Here is a 20,594-nt window from a genome sequence, read left to right as displayed (position 1 = left end):
ATGGCAGAACGGATGGCCAGATGCTTCTTTTCCCCAAAATCACCAAGGCATGCCAGCAGTGAGGGAATAGAAGAAGCCCCAAGAACCCTCATCTCGGGTCTAGGAATGTTCGTTCCCCACAGCAAGCAAGCCATGATCGCTTCCCGCTGTGCCCTCTGCCTCTGCAATGCAAATGCAACAGGTGTGTCTCCCATCTGCCTCACGGCACCACCCCCTCTGGGCTGGGGACCAAAGGCAGAACTTTCGGGACCCACCTGCCCCTCGCCTCTGGGGCGCGCAAGGGGTGGCAGAGATGGCAACCTCCAAGGGGCAGCAACTGACCAAACACCCCCCAACCTGCCAAGAACACTGATTTTGAACGCAGGCAGATGGGCTGCACCCACAGCCAGCTGGCGAGCCACGCCTCCTCCACGGAAAGAGAGGCCGGCCGCCAGGGCCGCTGCTGCAAGAGCAAACAGCCTGGGACGGTCCGAGCTCGAACCTGCCGCTGATTCCAGGGCAGCCTCTGACACAGACACAGAGGACAAAGTCCCCGACGGCGGCAGAACTGCCGGGGTGGCCGGTGGAGGCAGCGGGGGTGCGCGGGAACACGCCACTGCTGTGTCGCTTGGCTCCGGGAGAAGCAGCGCAGATGCACGCTCTACCTCTGTGGGAGAGGCTGCTAGGCACAGCACGGGATCGGCAGCGTCTCCTGCCCCTGGCTCTGGGGTCAGCTGCGGAGGTGACGAGGCTGGAGAGGGGGCGTCCCCCGCTGAGCCAGAAGCAGTGGCCGCGTCATTGTCGCCTAGCAACAGTAGCGCAGCCACGGGGAGAGGTGTTTCTGAGCTCTCAGGCACAGGCGTGGAAGCCAGCGGAGCTGCAGGTGGGACCTCCCGGGGAGGTGGCTGCGGGGCGGGTCCGGGCGGTGCTCGCGGCGCTGGCCGGGGCAGTGCTCGTGGCACTGGCCGGGGTGGCACCACCCACTCTTCACTCCCCGGAGAGAGAAGGGGGGGAAAAGACCGCTCCATCTGAGCATGCTCCGAAAACGCAGTAAAAAAACCTTTTTTGGCTCCAGGTGAAATTTCGTCCCCCCGCCAGGATGCAGGGCGGCTGGGAAGCAGCAGATCCTCCCCCTCCAAAGGGTCTTCTCCTGCAGGAGTCGGGGGAAATAGGGCGGGGCGAGCCCGTTGCAGTTAGCAATCCAGGGAAAAACAGCTGCTCTCCGTTTAAAAACTGGAAAGAGCATCTGAAATGCTGGATAAATCCGGAGGCATCCAAACCCACGGTCCAAAACGAATTGGAAAATGGAGTCCATGCACTCCCATACAAGCACATCAAGTGCATACAACACATTCGTAAAGAACCCAAAGAGCTTTGCCCATCGAAAAAACTCATAGAAATCTGTCTCCAACAGGAGAATTCCATCCTCTTCATTCCATTTTTGCCAGAGGGCAATAAGTTTCTCCTCTGAAGGAGAGAATCGAACCTCCTCCTCTATGGGAGATGTCCTCCACATCAGCAGCCACTAACTACGAAGGGCCACATTTTCAGGAAGGAAAAAGCCAACAGTACCTTTTGAAAGAGTCCAGCATGCTCTGACCATCTGCATGGTGCTGCTGTGCTGTCCAAACATCTTCCTGGAGGCTTTTCAGAAGGTTCTCTTTGTGGTCAGCCTTGCTGTGAACTCTGTCCAAATCAGGATCTTCAGTTCTTCAGCTCCTGGCTAGAATCCACTTCTGTGGTCACTTGTGAAGCAACCACCAATGCCACACATTCGAGGTTTACCCAGTGCAGCAATTTGCTCCTCTGGGGTCTCATCAAGTGATTTGCTCTTCAGATGAGGGGGTCACCAATTGATAATTTGTCCTCCTCAGTCAAGGGGTCACCAATTGTGACAGTGGTCACAAGGGTCTTCAGGGTGAGAGAGAGCTGAGAATGTTGACCTCATGTTCAGAAGGCTTGATTTATTATTTTATCATACATATTACATTATGACTATACTAAAAGGAAATAGAAGGAAAAGTTCTCAGAAGGCTAGCTAAGGTAAGAATAGAAAAGAAATGAATAACAAAGGTCTGTCTCCTGGCAGAGAGCGAGACCCAGCTCTGCCATGAGTGGTCAGCAAATCCAAACATCCACAGGAGACCAACCACGGATCCACCCGCTGCACTCCACAGTAGCAGACAACCACTGCCCAAACTTTGTTGCTGAAACTTCTCAGCTTCAGCAGGAAAAATCTCAACGAAAGGATTTTAATGAAAAGATGTCTTCGACACAAAACTAAACAGGCTTTTGAAACAACTGATAAAGAAAAAATGCTTGTTACCTTTTTCAGCATCAAATAGTTAGGTGATAGGAAATAAGTCCCCATGTCTACTTGGCAAATTGATTATGTCAAACCTTTCCCTCAAATACCTGACAAGTGATGTTATATCCTTACTGAAGTTGAAATAATATTGGGCTCAGGGAATGTTTTTTCATGCAGGAAAGTTGATGGTCTAACTCCTGTGGCAGGACTTAACGGATAGTTTTCTGACACTCCTATGCCTTCTGCTGTGCAGTCTGACAATGGCTCTCATTTAAAATTGTACAAGAGTGATGTGAACATAATGGAGCTGCCTGAGTATTCTACCTGCCCAACAGACTCCAAAGTAATGGCGTGGTTGAGAGATGGAATGATCTAATAAAATGAACTCTAGAGCTCAACTTATATACAGAAAAACAAAGCAAAGCCCTACCTGAGGCTGTCTGGTGCTTAAATAACTGACAGACACCCACCAGCTGCCCAGTGGAATGAGCTCATTTTTCTGGTCTCCAAACAACAAAACTTTTAAAACCCCTGCTGTCAGCCTGTTGCTTTTCTCGGGGTGATGCTGTTCTTGACTGGAACAATAATCATGTCATTCAGTTCATGAACATTATCTCTCAAATGGGTAATGAATCAAACTTTTGGTATTGTTTACACCATTCTCAGTCTTTACATGCTAATTCCGCATGGTTAGCTGAATCTGTTCCTGAAACATCTTGGTATCAATCTAAACTGGTATACTTACTTCCCAATCCTCCAACTTATGAAGTCCAAACTTTTAAGGCACATTTATATGATAAAACCCCATGGTGCATTACAATGCCCAAACACATAAATACAGTGTGGGAAAAACAAACCTTTGTGACTAAGTAAAAACAACAATTGGACCACCTGTAACTGGCATAACATGACAGGCTCTACATATGCAAGTTCTTTTTCATACTATTTGAACGAACTACACTTGCCTACTCAAATCTCATCATCTTGACAATGAAAAGGAGATTTATCAATGGTATGAGGAATATTTCCCTCAATATTCTTATGAAATCAAATTGGTGGCCTACCATTCTAGCATGTGGATAGTTCTGGCTCTGTAGCAGAAACACATATAAAAGTCTTCCACCACAATGGGAAGGAAGTACTTGAATCATAGCACATCTTGCTTCCTGTGCATTTCAAACCAAAAATTTAACTATTCTCTTTTCACACAACCATTAGCCTGTATGCCATAAGCATTTTGTGATTAAACCTCTGATAAAAACGCCTATTTACACCTATATCACAATTAGCTATTCAAAACCATTAGGCCATAGACTATCTTCTAGCATCACAAGGAGGTGTATGCGAACTGCCAAACACCATTTGTTTTTATACTAATGAATCTTAACAAATCAAATATCATATAAACATAATTCAAAGACTGATGCCTTGAGAGGCTACCTAGAGCAAAGGCTAGACAGAGTTAAAGGATAAAGTAGGTATTTATTAAAAAGGCCTTCAAAAGAAATACCTTGGGCAGTACAAGAGCCTGGCTGAGGCTACACCCAAGATGGATGATGGGTCACGAATTTTCACACTTTTATAAGTTTGTTCCATTTGCATATTTGGGTTAATTGTCCCATTACAGCTTCAGGTAATGAAGTCACATTCTCCTAGTTTGCTCCCCCCAATTCACTTTTGTTTATACTTTTGGGGCCTGAGGCTGCAATGGTGACCTTGTTTCACAGGCTGGAAAAGGATTGTTTTGTCTAACTAAACTGTGAAGAGAACTTGCTAACACTCTATATGAAGTTCAGAGTTGTATACTAATGCAGTACAGAATCTGAAAAATATGAGAGCTAAAACTTAAGGCATCAAGACAAGTTCATACCTTTCACCAAATAACTCGAGCAACTCTTGTCAGAAGGTCTATGAACTGCCTAGTTTTGGCTGTGGTCTTGGTTACTTTACTTCAGACCATGGGCCTGTCATGTTCTGTTAACATTAGCTCTTACTATGGCTGTTGGAATTCTGTTATTTTGTATTATATCTTGCTTTAAATCTTTATGCATATTGGTTTCTAAAAATTAATGTTTTATAGTCTCCTCCCTCCTCGAATGAACAGCCTTCAGACAACAAGTGGCCCATTACTGCCGTGGAGTCCTCTTTATGACTCAATTACTAAATTGCAGGTCATGGGCAAGAGGTGATGGTGCCACCACCACTGGTGTCCTTCCCTGTTTGTGATGGTGTTGGGGGTGGAGTGTGACTGGTGCCCCCTGCTCCCAACCCCTGGTAATATGGTTAGCATAACTAATGTCATTTTATAAGGCAAACAGACATTCTCTGTGACCAACCTGGTTACATATTAGCCTCCTTTCTCCTCATTATCAGGCCCTGAAGGTCCTGTGAACCAAGCAGATGAATCACATTTCTTCTTTCCTACCCTACTGGCCTCAAGATTCCAGGGTGCCAGGATAGCTACTCCCCTCCTTACTGGCCTTGAAAGTCCTGGGCACCCAGATGACCAGGTGTTGTTGGTGACTCCGTCACAGAATAGGGAAGCATAACAGAGCAATTACAAGTTCTAAGTGGGAACTTGGACCAGAACTGCTGCTCGTCAGTGAGACCTGTGACCTCCCAGTGGCCAGGGGTGCCTCCACTGTCACCTGCTTCCTCCGAGGATTGAGTGACAAGTGTTCTTTTATATGTTTTTCAAATCTAGATTATGATTGCTATGTTGATACAGTAAACCAAGTATTAAGATGTGACCTGATCTGCAGAGGGTCCAGGTGATTAGAAACAATAAGCTAAGTGGTGCTATAAAATTCTGTACTACTGTTGCCAGATGAAAAATTGTCTACACCTGGTAAGATAACGCAATGCTTATTCTTCAAAACCCACTGGTCCGTGGAACTGCACAATGTCCATTGTGTAAGAAGAACTGGAAAGCAAGCAGACCACTTGTGCCAGCTTTTACCAGTTCACTGGGTAGTCAAGTATGACTTTGGAGTTACTGACCACCAGGGACCACCAAAGTGACCTCAAAGACAGAAGAATGCATGCGTAAAGGGGAGGGAATATATGTTAATGATTTCAGGGAAATAGTTATCATATGTATGTTTATTTTGGGAAAATCAATGAATATGTATGTAAAATATCATATCTAAACAGGAACTTTCCTGTACTCAGCATGCATGACTTTAGGAGGAGCTATCCCTTCATGCATCCAGCCAAATAAAGAATGCGTGCTTCTTAATGCTTCATTGGTGTTAAGGCATTTTTATTTTTACTGATTTTTTGGTAACACTATGCTACTTTATAAAATTGTACTACATTGATTCTGCTTATAGAAATCTTGTATTATTCTGATTTATAAATGATATTCTATACTAATCATAAAATCCTGTTAAGTAAAATAAATCTTCAGCTGTAACTACGACTTAGTGCTGTCATCATTCTACCAAAGATCCCTGAAAAAACCTGTCTGTCCCCTTGGTTTCAGGTGACATCATGTGATCTAGATACATTTATCGATGGCTACTGTAGCATATCACTTATTAGTTAAGCTATTAAATCTCTGCAAGAAAAAAAAGCCATGCTAATCAATACAGTAACTTTCAAGTTCAGTGGAAGGTATTATATATATTTTTTAAAAAATTAAGATTAAAAACAGATATACGGATATACCAGAAATGCTAGAGCAGTTTAAACAAAAAGGTAATGTTAGAAGACTTTTGCATTGAAATTTACTGCAAAACTATTTGCTAGTTAAGACTTTTGACATACTAAGTTTCTGTTTCATTAACATTTTCTAAAGCTCTAAGCACTTAGGCTCATGCAGTCATGTAAAAGTCAAGCTACCTTTTTTGTGGCAGACTAATGCTTCAACACTGGCATGAAGTTTCCCAAGTTGCTGATCCAGATTCTCAAATTGCTCCTGTTTTTCTTCAAACCACTCACAAAAGAGGGAAAAGTCCAGCATTATAATTTAGATTACCAACAGCATTCCTTGTTTTAAAGAAGCAAATGATTCATTTATTGCTAGGATGGTCAATTGATACAGCTAAGAATCCAAGCCCATAAAGCAGATTACTATTCTATTTTCTATGTGTACAGCTTTAAAATACAATTGTTGAGCTTCATTAATTTGATTCATTCATTATTTAAGTTTAAAAAAATGAAGCCTTACTGCAACTGATTCATTCATCTTAATTGTCATTTTGTTGACGGCATCAGCAGCCTTGTTTACCATCCTCAATATTCCTGCTCCACTCAGAGCCTGGGTGTTAACCACTCTAGGTAGCTGGAAATTAATGACAAATAAGGGCGAACAGATTGGTTAAAAGGCTGAAGGTTTAACTGGGTGCAAGGGGGAGAAAAGGATAAACTATTTTCTTTACTCCTATGTGTTATAATTTAGTGAAATCCAATTTCTCAGTTTTACTAATTTTACATTCTCAGAGGAAAACTTAACAATACAGACTATTTACTTTACTTCTACACCTTTATATTTAAATGGAACAACCAACCTACTTTTCAGAAGTTATGAACTAGCCGAAGGCCATAGCTAGTCAACTATATACTACCAAGAACAAACTGCCACTACAGAAACAGAAAAGCTTAGATTTATAATTACATGCATAAATTCTGTAAACCACTTCATTATAATGCACGATTCACACTGTGTACAGTTCATAGAAAGTTGATGTCTTTTTGCTTTTAAATATAGGCCAGGTTTCAAAACGTACCTCATGAATATTGAGAGAACTGTGCATTTTGAGGTACTGCAAAAATCCTCATTAATAAGTTAACAAACTTGAAATTGATATTATTCTTTGTTAACATTAGTCTGAATATATCAGTCCATTTACCCTTCATATCTGATACTTTGTGTCAGCAGCACTGACACTTTTAAGTTATCTATCAATTATGCTTCTGTCAGTAATGAGGCCTCTGTGACTTATTAGCATAGCTAAGATACTGACAATGGCCAAAAGATAACCCACCATTACAGCAAATCAACTGTGTACATTTATAGATGTGTTTTTGGAGACATAATAGACAACCACAAAATATTTCATTTTGTGAAAGGGGCCAGATTGATAGTACTGGTGACTGAAGTCCTCAAAATGTCTAGTGTGGCCAGCAGCACGGCATGCTTGTTCACGTTATGCCAATAAACATCAAGCTTGACTCCTAGAGGCAAGAACTGCTTCCAAGCCAGTATAATTCATTATTTTAATTAACTCTCAGTAGCACTGATTATGGACTTTTATTCTGTGTATGATGAGCTGCACACAGAACCGGAAAGACCAACTCACTTGGCAGAAGTCATTGAACAGCGGATAGCTTTTGGTCACTACTAACCTAAGATTTATCAAAGGCAGTGGGAGTAGGCTTTGTACACAATTACCTAAGTAGCCTTTTGTCACTCTGTCCCATGAACAGTACAATCCAATTTGATTTCATATTAATTTAGGAGATAAGGTCTCAATACAAAGAGTGCATTACTTGGTAGATTACCACATCTTGAAACAAATAAAGAATTTAAAAGACTAAATACCTCAGAACTTTCCAAGAATAGCCTTAAATCTGGTTCTTGCAACAAGGTAGGGTGTTTTACTGTTCTTTTTAGATACCTATGATTGAAAAAAGTTCAAATATTAGGTAACAAAATGGACTTTATGTGCCTGACGGCATTGGAAAGTATCCTTTACATATAGAATGTGTACAATGCAGGCAGCATGTAACTTTTTTTATTATCTAATGGGGTTTGAACAGTTGTAGTCATCTCTAGAGACAAGTTGTTGGCAGTGGTTTCTAACCTAGTTTGTTTATATTAAATTGAAGGTGTCATAATGTGCCATAAATCTATTTTGCACAGTATTAAAATAATATACCCAGTATTTTCAACACCTCAGTGAAGGCTTCCGGTTCTAACAATTACCAATTTAAATGAACTATTTATTTGTTGGCTAGACAGCCTTCTACCTATATTAGTTTTAAAGGACTCATCCACCCAGAAGTTAAATTAGTGCAAGTCTTTCTTTTAGCAATTTTTTGCATTTCTGCTTGGCTCTTGCAGCGATGTGTATTTAGCCTTCTAGAGCAGTGAAGGTCAGAGTCCAGCTAGCTGAGGTTAAGGCTGACACCTCGCTGCATAATCTGCCAGCACCCCTCAGCGTCGTAAGGCCTCGGGCTGTGCTGGTTGCGGACTGGATCGCTGCTAAAGGACGAGAATGAAGGAGCTGGACACTTGCCGGAGGGGCTAAACTTGGTTTATTGAGAAGCCCACGATGTCCCAGCGAATGACCAAGAACAAAGGGTGTTTAGGGGTTATAAAGGGAAGGGGTGGACCCAGGAGGGGTTTACAGCAGACCAATGAGGGGAGAAGAGGGGATGAACTTAACACAAATGACATAGTGGAGAGCCCAATAGGTACCAGGTATGGGAGGGGTCCCGGGACCACAGCCAACCACAACCCCCAAAGAGGAGAAGCTTCTGGAATACTAGGTGGAGTGGGGGGTGATTGACTTGGCCCAGGGAGGAGAAAAAGCATACATATAAGGGAAAAAGGGGAGGAGGAATTATATAACCTAACAGATTGACAATATAACTGGCAGGGCTGTGGCGGGAAAACTGAGGAGGGCAAAACCATTTTACACAAAATGGGGGGGAGCAGATACATAAAATGGGGGAGGAATTAAATGAACTTAATGAACACACTACAACATCTCCCCGTTTTTTACCAAATAAAAATAAAAGGAACGGAAAAGTCCATGTAAAACTGAAAAGTCCAAGTGAAAAAACTTAAAAGGCTGTGACTCGCGGCTGGTTTTGACAAGTGCCTTTGTCTTCTGAACATAGTCCATCAGCCCATGAGTAGCTGGATGTTGGAGCAGTAGCCCCCTCCTCCTCTGCGGCTTGCCTCCGAAGAGAGGTTGAAGGATAGGGGTCGCTCCTTTCCATGGGCTTGTTGCAAGGGACAGTGGCGCGTGGCGCTGTCAGTTTTCTCCGGACTAGCTCGCAAATCAGGGGGGTGAAAATCAAAAGTGAGTTGGGGAAATGTACTAAAAGACAAAAAGGGAACAGTTAGACACAAAATACTTAAACAGATGGTTCTGCCCCAAATAATAAATCAAGTTCGGAAGAAGGAGAGGAAATGGGGGAGGAAGGTCGGGATTCATAAACCAGAGGTAGTTCAGTGAGGAGAGGGGTAGGAGGAGGGGTCTCAGCATTGGGGAGGAACTGAACATCTGAGGAAACTGATGGTGTTTGGGAGGGTTTTCTCCGCCGCCGCCAGCACGCCACCTGAACCTGTGACACAGCCTCTTTCTGCGTCCTCTGCTTCGGGACGAAGGGCCTGACCCATTTGGATGGTATCCAGCGGGGGCCTGAGGGCGTGGACATGCAAGCGTATCCCCTCCCCCAGGTCACTAGGTCAAAGGGCCCCTCCGTCCGCCAGGTCTCCGGATCCTTGATAAGGACCGGCGGCCTGGCTTTAGGCTGCAGCTGCTGGTGACTGCCGAAGTGTCGGACCACTGGAGGGTTAGGGTTGTTGAAAGAGCAATTAAGGAAGTTGAGAGTGTAAAGTGCTCTCGACAACCGGATGTGGGGGGTCTCCACCTTCACAGCAGCTTGCTGCTGAGCTAAGGTCTTCTTCAGGCTCTGGTGGGCCCTCTCCACCATGGCTTGGCCTGTTGGGGAATAGGGGATGCCTGTCTTATGCACTATTCCCCATTGCTGCAGGAAGCTCCGCAGTTCCTTGGACGTGTACGCTGGGCCGTTGTCAGTTTTGATGGTCATAGGGATGCCCAAGACAGCGAATGCCAGAAGCAGGTGCTTCTGGACATCCGCAGCCTTCTCACCTGTGTGGGCAGATGCATAGATAGCACCGGAGAAGGTATCCACTGAGACATGGACGTAACACAATCGACCGAAAGAAGGGATGTGTGTTACATCCATTTGCCACACCTCGCAGCTCACCAAGCCCCTGGGATTAGCCCCTAAGGCAATGGTGGGCATTTGGTCGCGCTGGCATTGGGGACATGTGGCTACGATCGCCTTGGCCTGGTCCTGGGTCAGATGGAATTGCTGGACCAGGCCAGGCGCGTTCTGGTGGAAGAGCTGGTGGCTGATCTTAGCCTGGCCGAACACATCTGGGAGCGGGCCCACCGTGACAGCAGCCACGGCCAGGGAATCGGCACGACGGTTGCCCTCAGCAATGAACCCAGGCAGCTCTATGTGCGATCTCACATCCATTACAAAAAACGGATGCTCGCGGTGGGAGACCAAATCGACGAGCCTAGTAAGTAATTCAAATAATTTTTGGTTAGAGACCTCCTGCAGAACTGCTGATTGAGCTCTGGACACTACACCGGCAACGTATGCAGAATCTGTTACCAAATTGAAAGGTCCCGGGAACCTCTGGAATGCCCTGACTACTGCGTCTAACTCAGCAATTTGTGGAGAACCCTCCACAACAGCAACATCTGTCTCTCACTGCTGAGTCTGAGGATCCTTCCAAGTCATCACTGACTTGTGGGATGCTCCAGACGCGTCTCTAAAAACTGTCACTGCATAAGCTCCTTACTTTGGACCTTCTTTAGTGATAATTTAAATTCCGAATTAAATAATTTGTGGCCCGGCCGATTTACTGCAATCCACCCAGTGTAGCTATCCAACGCAAACTGAAGGTGCTCATTAGTTTGCAGCAGTTCATTGAACGTCTTCATTTTTAATTGGCCCGATTCCAATTCAATTGGTATGTAAAGGCATTCGAAATCGCATCCTGCCAACTCCCTGATCCTCGATCTTGCTTTGAGGATCAGTTCGGCTACCAGCTCCTGTGGCCTTGTCATTCTTTTGGACCGATGGTGGCTGAGGAAGACCCACTCTATGATTAAGAGCTTATCTCCCCAGCCTTGGTCCTTCAGAGTCTCGTCCCACTGATGGATTATGCCATGGAGGTGTGGCAACTTTCCCAGTATGATGAATTTGAATGGCAGGCCCGGATGGTAGCGGTGGGCCTGCCTGGTCAAAATAGCTTTTTGGATCTTCTCCAGAGATACCTGAGCCTCTGGGGTGAGAGCCCTAGGGGAACTAAGCCCCTCTCCCCCTTTCAACAAATTGAAAAGGGGGGGCAGGTCCTCGGTAGAAATGCCCAGCCAGGGTCTCACTCAATTTAAAGACCCACACAGTTGATGGACCTCCGCAAGAGTCCGGACATTAGTCCTTATAGCCAATTTTTGCGGCACAATGGTCCGCTTTGTAATTTCAAGGCCCAGGTACCTCCAAGGTGGTAACCGTTGAATCTTATCCTGCTGGAGCTCGAACCCTGCAGCAACCAACGCCTTGGTTGTCAGGTCAAGCGCACGGGCAAGCAAACTGTCATCAGCTGCGCACACGAGGATGTCGTCCATATAATGATGTAAAATAACGGCATCCCCGAGGGCTGTACGTACTGGGGACAGCAGAGAAGCGACGTACCACTGGCAAATCACAGGGGAGTTTTTCATTCCCTGTGGAAGGCATCTCCAGTGGTAGCGCTTCTCCGGGGACTCACGGTTGATGGAAGGAACCGTGAAGGCGAAACGCGGGGCATCATCTGGGTGTAAAGGAATTTGGAAGAAGCAGTCCTTTATGTCAATCACGGCCAAATTCCAATTTCGGGGGAGCATTGCAGGGGATGGCATCCCTGGTTGGAGAGACCCCATATCTACAATTCTCTCATTAATTTGGCGGAGGTTGGTCAGGAGCCGCCACTTGTCCTTATTGGGCTTTTTGATGACAAATATAGGAGAATTCCACAGAGACATGGTCTCCTCAATATTGCCCTTTAGTAGCTGCTCCTGAACGAGCTCGTGGAGCGCCTTCAATTTTTGTTTGTTAGGTGGCCGTTGTTTGACCTGTACTGGTTCATCAGACAGCCAATCCAGCTTCCAGGTCCGGCGCTCTTCGGTGGCCACTGCCCGAAAAACCTGGGGAGCCTTTGGAAGGTCAATTTTGGCTCCCCACTGGGCTAGAAGGTCTCTCCCCCAGAGAGGCTCGGTGTAATCCAAAACAAACGGGCGCACCGAAGCCAATTGCCCGTCTGGCCCCGTAATTTGTACAAAGCCCCTTGATTGTTTAGCCAATTTGAGCCCTCCTACACCTTGAATCGCGCCAGCTGCGTTTTGCAAGCCCCAATGTGACGGCCGCTCCCGAGAGGGAATGATCGTCACATCTGCCCCTGTGTCCAAAAGACCCCCGACGATTTTGTGGTCCCCGCCCAACGAGAGTTGACATGTCAGGCGGGGCTTCTCCCTCCCCACTACTTGCGCCCAGGCCACCGTTGAGGTGAGGAGTCCTCTGCCATCTTGTTCCAATGGTCTTTATCAGGGAACAGAATGGCCTGGGCGATGATCTGACCTTTGGGGAGGAAGAGTGGGGGTCGGACACAGTACAGCCCTACTGCGAAACGGTCCCGGTCCGTAGTGACCAACCCTGAGACGACGTAAAGGTCTCACGGCGTGTGCTTAATATCTTCGACGACAGTCCACCTGCAACATCCTAAACTCCTCCATCGACCCAGATGTTGGAGGTCGACAGACACCAGCTATAAATCGCTATTGGGGAGGTGTATGCCCCTAGTGAGCTGCAGCCTGTATGGGGAAGCAGAGGACAAGGTGTTAAGCGCAGGTTGAGGCTGTAAACCACGGTTGTTAAATGTCACATCAGGTATAGATAAGAAAGAAGACAAGTCCGGTAACGTGAATGACGGGTTTCCCTTTTCTTCTCCCTCCCTGCTAGATGTTACATCACCCGCCACATTTCTATCTTGGCGCAGGGAGGGGCTGAGCTCTGATTCTAGTTTTTTTGTTCTCGTTCTTTTTCCTTCCTCTTCCTCCTGTATTCCATGTAATCTTGCCTCATGGGACACTGAGGCATCCAGTGTCCCACCTTCCCACAAAGGTGGCAAGGGTGAGTCGCCACTGTTCTTCTGCCGGACCCTGGTGTCATTGGTCTGGCGGCGGTGGCAGCTACGGCTTCCAGGTCTTCAGGCGTTAGGGACTCCACGAAGGCTACGGACGCTCTCTTAGGGCGCGCTTTTGGATCTTGTAGTGGAACCTCCCTGGCACACACTTCTATCATTTGCTCAACCGTGGGCCGGGGGTTTCGAGGGAGAGATCGGATGGCCCGCCTACACTCAGTGTTAGCGTTGTAGTAGGCCATCTGCCTTAACATCTCCTCCCTCTCCCTCTCCCCCGGAACCTGTGCCTCGACGAATCTGTATAACCTTTCCATGAACGCCAGGTAAGGTTCCTGCGCGCCTTGCCTGATCTCATCTTCTTCCACTTGGGAGGTGGCTGTAGCTAGCTTGTAAAAAGTGCGTTCTGCAGCCTTCCCTGTTTCAACCAGCTGTATAGTAAACAACGCCTTAGCCTGAGCTGCCCCGCTTGCCCACTGCCCGGTGCCCACTAGATGGTCTTCCAAGATCACCAAGCCCTCGGTGTTGTGAGATGTGGAGGGATTCCCCCAAAGTATTGGGAGAACCTCCATAATCTCCCTCCTCCATTCTCCCACCCAGACCCTGAATTCCATCGGGCCTAAAAGGCTGGAGAAGAGAGCCCTCAGGTCCGCGGGCACCAGATCTCCCTGTGCAAGAGCCGGCCAAAGGAGCCCCCGGAAATATTCAGATTCCCGGGAGTACTCCCTCTGGGCCTTGCACAGTTCCTTGATCCTGGCCTGGGTGATAGGCACCCATTGGGCCTGAGCACTCCCCTCCCCGCTGAGGTGGTATGTAACCGGGGCGGCTTCCAATAAAGGCACCTGCCCCGGCTTCCGGTCATCCCCTCCCCCCCCTCGGAACACGAAGCGTGGGAACCGGAATTGGAGGAGGTTGAGGCGGGGCTTGGTCTCTGGGCTGGGCACCAGCAGGGGCGTGGCGACTCATTTTTCTCCGCCTCCAAGGTGGAGTTAGGAGGCAGAGTGGAATAAGGAGGTGGGACATGGGAGGAGTCAAAGGAGGGTGGAACTGTGGGCAGGGCGAGGGGAGGAGCTGAGGGAGGAACCATGGGCGGAGACAGGGGTGGAACTGAGGGAGGAACCGAGGGTGGAGCTATGGGAAAAGAGGGCGTGTCAGGGGAAAGGAAGGGGTTAGGTTTAGGGAGAAAGGGATTCGGGGTAGAAGAAGGGGCAAAGGCGGGAAAGACCATGCAGTCTCTGCCATTTTGGGCTCCTCGGGAGCCATCTTGAGGAACTTCAGTAAACCTTACTGTGGGATCTCAGTCTCTCAGAACTGGGGCGCAGGGTGAACCAGACTACCCCTGGGGGGGCTCGGGAGTCCTGCAATGTTGCCAGAAATGTCTGGTGGCTGGACTTTGATCCCACAGGGGAGATGACATCAGTATGAGGACAGGAGGATTTCACCGGGGTGAATGGTGAAGGGATAAGTTAATTGGAGTGTGAGATACAGGGTTTAAAATCTCTGTACAGGGGGGTCTAGAGAAGTAAGATGGAGGAATTGGGGCGTGCCCTTCTCCTTCTTCTTCTTCCTCTAGGCCTCCATTTTCTGTGGTGATGTTGGCACTTTGGGATTGGTCTTTACTAAAAGTGCACTGGTTAATAAGGGTAGAGGGTATTGGAGAAAAATGATAAATATTGTATACGTAACTCCGGGTATAAAGATAGGTGGCCGCCCCAGGGGCTCTCAGTGTGTGCCCATGGCTGACTGCTGAGCAGAACTCTGTCAGGCCAAGAGAAAATCTTTTAGATAAGCAATTAATAAACACCGAGACCGAGAAAAAATCTGAAGTTTCCTCTCCTCCTTTCGAACCCGGGGGCCCAAGGCCATCTTTGGGCTTTTCCCAGACCATCTAGACAGCACCAAAATCCGACAACTGGCGTCCGCTGTGCGGGCTATCTCCCACCAAACCTTTCGGGGGGGGAAAAGCCCTGAAGAGCTGAAGAGCCAAGAGGACAGCACTGACAACTCCTGAGGAGGGAAGCCTGAAGAAAGAAAGAAGAAAAAGAAAAAACCGGCCGGGAGGAACTGCAAAAATCAGCAGTCACTGAGAAATTCCATCTCTCAGCTTCTGCCGAAGACAGTTCGTAGCAGAGCGGCCTGGACTGGGACCAGAAAGGCGCCTCTGGATCCATCCCTCGTGACCCGCTGGACGGAGACTGAGGGCTTTCAGACCACTCTGACGACAGATTCAGTAAGAAGGCCAAAATAATATTATGGGGGCCACACTCTCCCAAGAACAACGGGAAATCTTATCCACCTTACAAAGTGTAGCAGAATTATATACAGAAGGGATCCCAAAGAAAGAATTAAAACAGCTGTTACTATGGGCAAGGCTTAATTATCCACTTGCGGAGACATCTCTGTTGTTCGAAGTGGGGTTTTGGCAAGAAATTAATAGGCATTTATATATTTTAGCAACAAAAAAAGATGAGACAGCGTTAAAGCTACTCTCGCCGGCAAGAATCATGTTACAAGGTATCTCAGTGCAGTCTAAAAGACTGGAAAAGCACGAGAAGCTGCGGTACCCTCAGAGGAGGAGGCGGAGCAGCGGAGCTGCGGGAAAAAAATTGCTCTGGCTTTAAAAAGCCAGGGGGAAAGGGCTCTCGAAAAAAGAGAGCAGGAAAAAATATTAAAACCCCCGATCAAAAAATGCAACAAACCCCAAGAGCGTCCTGAAACTCCAGAGAGTGTGGAGGAGTCAGGAGCAGAAGGGGGGGAGCAGGAAGATAAGGGATCGGGGGGGGGGCCTGCTCGCGGCGAAAGCGGCGACGCGGCGGCGGCGGCAAACGCGGGCAGCGCGGGTGAAGATGAGGAGACGCGCGCGGAGGGCGAAACTCGCAAAAACCGGGGTGTAGAGTCACACGCGGGCGCGGGAGCGGCGAACGCGGAAGGCGGGCTGAGGGAAAATGTGCAACCTCAGAGGGCCGCCGCGGTGAGACGCAGGAGGCGCGCGGTTGTGACGTCAGACCCGGTGCGACGGTCAGCTCGAATCGCTGGGAGAGCCGGAGTGCCGGCGGGAGAAGTGAACACAACGTCAGAGGAGGAGGGGTTGGACTCTGGGACAGACCGAGGGGCGGGAACCTCGGAGGTGGTACAGGGGGGAGACGATGACGTCAGCTTGGGGGACACAGGGAGCAGCTCGGAGAGTACGCATGCGCAGAAAGTAGGACGCGGGCGGAGCCGAGCCCGGTCCCCTGTGACGTCGCGGGTGAGGAGGGGCCGTGTTAGGGATTCTACGTCCCGGGGCTCCACACCGTTTCCAGACCTGGTGCCTTTGGTTCAGACCCTCGGAGTCCCAGTCCCTTCCCTTCACGGGAGACGCCGAGCAGGAAGAGGAAGTGGGGCAGTCGAGCTTGCTCCGTCATCCGAGCCAGGGAGGCCGGTGACAGCGCCACCTAGTGGCAGGAGGGCAGAAGTGCACGACATGCCGGGTCGGCTCGGCGGAGCCACAGCGCCATCTTGTGGCGAGACTGCAACAATGCAGCAATTTTTTCCAACAATATATAAAGAGAAAAGCACCTCGAAGAAGACAATGTTAACACAACAAAGGGATTATCCATCCTCGGAACCTGATCCACCGATCGTGAGACATTTTCTAAACAACACACAGGCAAAGCTAATGGGAGATCCTTTGGTTTTGATCAGAAACCCAGAAACCGGACAAATAGAGGGTCCTTTCAAACTAATCTCTTGGGGAAAGGGTTTCGCTTGTATCTCCACAGATCGAGGTCTGAAGTGGGTGTCGGTGCGGCATGTGAAGCCATTCCGAACGCGAGAACACGAGAACGCTGATCCAAGAAGCAAAGAGACGAGTACTCAGACAGAAGTCGAGACTCAGGCTGCGAAAAACGACCCAGAAGAGAAATAAAAAAGAAACTAAGGACTTTGGGGGGTTTTCACACAAAAGCGAAGCAATGGGTTTCACGATGCTTATGTGCATTGTTCTTTCATTCATTGCAGTAAGCAGTGGGGGAGATTTACCTGTTAGTCAACCAAGGCAAAATGTATGGGAGGCTTTAGCTCGGGCAGCGAATTTAGATAGTATCTGCCTGACACATTCAAGACCAGGTAAACCATTTTCAGCATGCATGGTTGGATTGCCAGTGGACGAATGGCCAGTTCCAGGGCACCCTGCAATTAACATTTCGCAGGTCATTAAAAATCCTATAAAAGAGTGGTGTGCTTGGACACACCTGCTTCCTGTGGCTTCTACAGAACCTCAGGAATTGGAGATTTTTGGGTCCATGACAATGAGACTCTGCATGCAGTTTGAAGCTCCGAAAGTCACAAAGGTGAAAACTATTGATTTGACTCCCACTCATGAATTTTATAAGAATGCCTCAGCTTGGTGTAAATATACAAAGAGAACTACCAAAGGATCGATCCAAGCCCCGGTGCAACTGCCGCGGGGTCTGTTCTTAATTTGCGGGGACAGAATTTGGCACGGCATTCCTGCTAATGCCACGGGAGGTCCATGCAGCATTGGGGAAATTTCAATGCTATCGCCTGATTTGAACATGTTAAGAGAGGGAAGGCACAGAGAAAAAAGATCAATACAGCAATATGCGGCAGATTGCAATGATGAAATGTTTTCTTGGGACAAGAAAACGAGTATTGCTACAGCAATCTTCTCACCTCAGACAGCATCGGGGGTGGCCTTGACTCAGATCGACCGCATGGGTTGTTGGTTGAGCAAACATGCGCGGTCTGTGTCTGTCACATTGGATGACATGTTAAAAGACGTCAGTAGTGTGAGACAGGCGACTCTTCAAAACAGAGCGGCAATCGATTATCTATTGCTCGCTCATGGACATGGGTGTGAAGAGTTCAAAGGGATGTGCTGCATGAATCTCTCAGATCATTCAAAGTCAATTCATGAAAATATCAAAAATATAAAGGACAGCATAAATAAGCTTGGCGAGATCACAGGATCATGGATCGATCAACTGGCAGAATTCTTTGACATCTCTCCCATTTGGAGAGGAATCTTAAAGATAGGGTTTTATGTTTTAATAGTTCTCCTAGTCCTCATACTTGTTGTCCCATGCATATTTGCATGTTTAAAACATGCAATGAATCGGATGGCGAAAAAGATCTTTTTGGTGCAAACAGAAGGGGGAGATGTGGGATCTCAGTCTCTCAGAACTGGGGCGCAGGGTGAACCAGACTACCCCTGGGGGGGCTCGGGAGTCCTGGAATGTTGCCAGAAATGTCTGGTGGCTGGACTTTGATCCCACAGGGGAGATGACATCAGTATGAGGACAGGAGGATTTCACCGGGGTGAATGGTGAAGGGATAAGTTAATTGGAGTGTGAGATACAGGGTTTAAAATCTCTGTACAGGGGGGTCTAGAGAAGTAAGATGGAGGAATTGGGGCGTGCCCTTCTCCTTCTTCTTCTTCCTCTAGGCCTCCATTTTCTGTGGTGATGTTGGCACTTTGGGATTGGTCTTTACTAAAAGTGCACTGGTTAATAAGGGTAGAGGGTATTGGAGAAAAATGATAAATATTGTATACGTAACTCCGGGTATAAAGATAGGTGGCCGCCCCAGGGGCTCTCAGTGTGTGCCCATGGCTGACTGCTGAGCAGAACTCTGTCAGGCCAAGAGAAAATCTTTTAGATAAGCAATTAATAAACACCGAGACCGAGAAAAAATCTGAAGTTTCCTCTCCTCCTTTCGAACCCGGGGGCCCAAGGCCATCTTTGGGCTTTTCCCAGACCATCTAGACAGCACCAAAATCCGACACCTTACAACTTTGGGGGTTACAACTGGGGACTTGGGGATAGGAGGAACAGGGGGATCGGGAAGAGAGCTCCGAAGAGCTTGGCCAGGGCTCTTCGGAGGGGGAGGCCGAGCCGGTCTCGAGGGAGCAGGGGCAGGGTGGACCCCCTGCTTCTTCCTGGCCTTGAGGATCCCTCGAGAGGGCTCCTGCCACAGGGAAGAGGGAGAGGAATGGGGGGTAGGAACACATGAACCAGGAGAACTGGGGAGCAAACTAAAACGAGATGGGCTTTTCCTCAAATTCCCGGGTGGGCGCAGTGTGGTTAGCACTTTGCCCGCCCAATACGCCACAGTAGATAAATGAGTCTCCCCGGAATTGACTTCACTATCTAATTTTGCCACAACGGCTGCCCAAAACTGTGGCTCCTTTACAAGTTCCGGGGTGACCTCAGGAAAATGAGAAAAAGTCCACTTAACCAATAACTTCAATTCTTTCTTGGGGGCAGCAAACCCTCCCCCAAGCAACAAACCTTTAATAATATAAAAAACCCTTTTTGGGTTTTGCTCAGACCTGCATCCATGATCCTGCTCCTAAAGCACCCTAGACAAGGCGACTTCAGGAGGAGCAAGCATCCACGATGGAACACTCCACCCGCCCGAGAAAAATGCAAACTAAAACAATGAAGCACACGCTGTTGGCCCCTGCTCCCCCCACTGTCCTCAAGTCTGAGGGTTCACTGAGGGGAAAGAAAGGAATTTAGGTGGTAGGACCTGGCCCCAAGTCTGGGGAAGCAGACCCCACAGGAAAGGGAAAACAAAAAACGATAGGGGTGAGGACTGTCCCCAGAAGAACACCCCGCGTCAAGAGGCCCCCCCCGCCCCCCCCGGACAGAGAGAAGGCAGAGCTTCCCCGCGCCCGCCGGCACGAATTCCAAAAGACAGCAAAACACACCGCAGGGAGAGACAATGCAGCTGTGTATACTGCTTTTAAAATTCCCGGGCAGCAGCAGCAGGGGCCTGGGACACGCCCTGCGGAGCCGAGGCAGACACAAAGGCTCCCCCGCCGTGGAATGCAGCCCCCCTGCAGAGCCGAGAGCCGCGCCACGTGGCAGGCACCGGGGCCCCCCGCGCCACGCGGCAAAAAGCGCGCGAAAAGCGGCGGGGGGGGGGGGAGCGGCCCCGGTGCGGCGAACCGCGTGGAAGAACCGCCCCGCGCTAAAAAAAAATCGCGGCAGCCGCCCGACGCCGCGCCGAGAGCTCGGAACTGGCCCCGGCACCGCCGAGCAGGGACACCGGGCGCGCGAAAAGCGGCAGAGGGCTCCGACGCGCGGCACGGCGGGCGGCGCCTGCTGGAGCTTCCCGCGGCACGCAAAAAGCGGCACACCGCGGCTCCCGCGAAGAGCTCTCCCCCCGCCCCGCGCCGAGAGAGAGAGAATTTCCCCCGGCCGCGAGCAGCGCCCGGGAACCAGTCCCCAAGGGAAGTAGGATCGGGAGCGCTCCCCAGCGCAGGGAGGGCTCCCAGGGAAAATTAAAAAGGCAGGGGGGTAACCACCGAGTCCGGGGCTCACCTAACCCACAGTGGTGCAAACGAAAAGT

At 48.7% G+C, this 20,594-nt stretch overlaps 1 pseudogene; it reads right to left on the bottom strand.

The window, feature by feature from the left end:
• Window positions 1-784: 784 nt before the first annotated feature.
• The window catches only part of LOC128941399 (sorting nexin-2-like), a 99,311-nt pseudogene continuing 79,501 nt past the window's right edge, over window positions 785-20,594 (bottom strand).

The sequence above is a fragment of the Melozone crissalis genome, unplaced genomic scaffold (genome assembly GCF_028551555.1).
Source record: "Melozone crissalis strain CALT ecotype California unplaced genomic scaffold, PUWL_Pcris_2 ptg000035l_1, whole genome shotgun sequence".
Lineage (NCBI taxonomy): Eukaryota > Metazoa > Chordata > Aves > Passeriformes > Passerellidae > Melozone > Melozone crissalis.
This window is presented reverse-complemented; position numbering and strand designations above follow the sequence as displayed.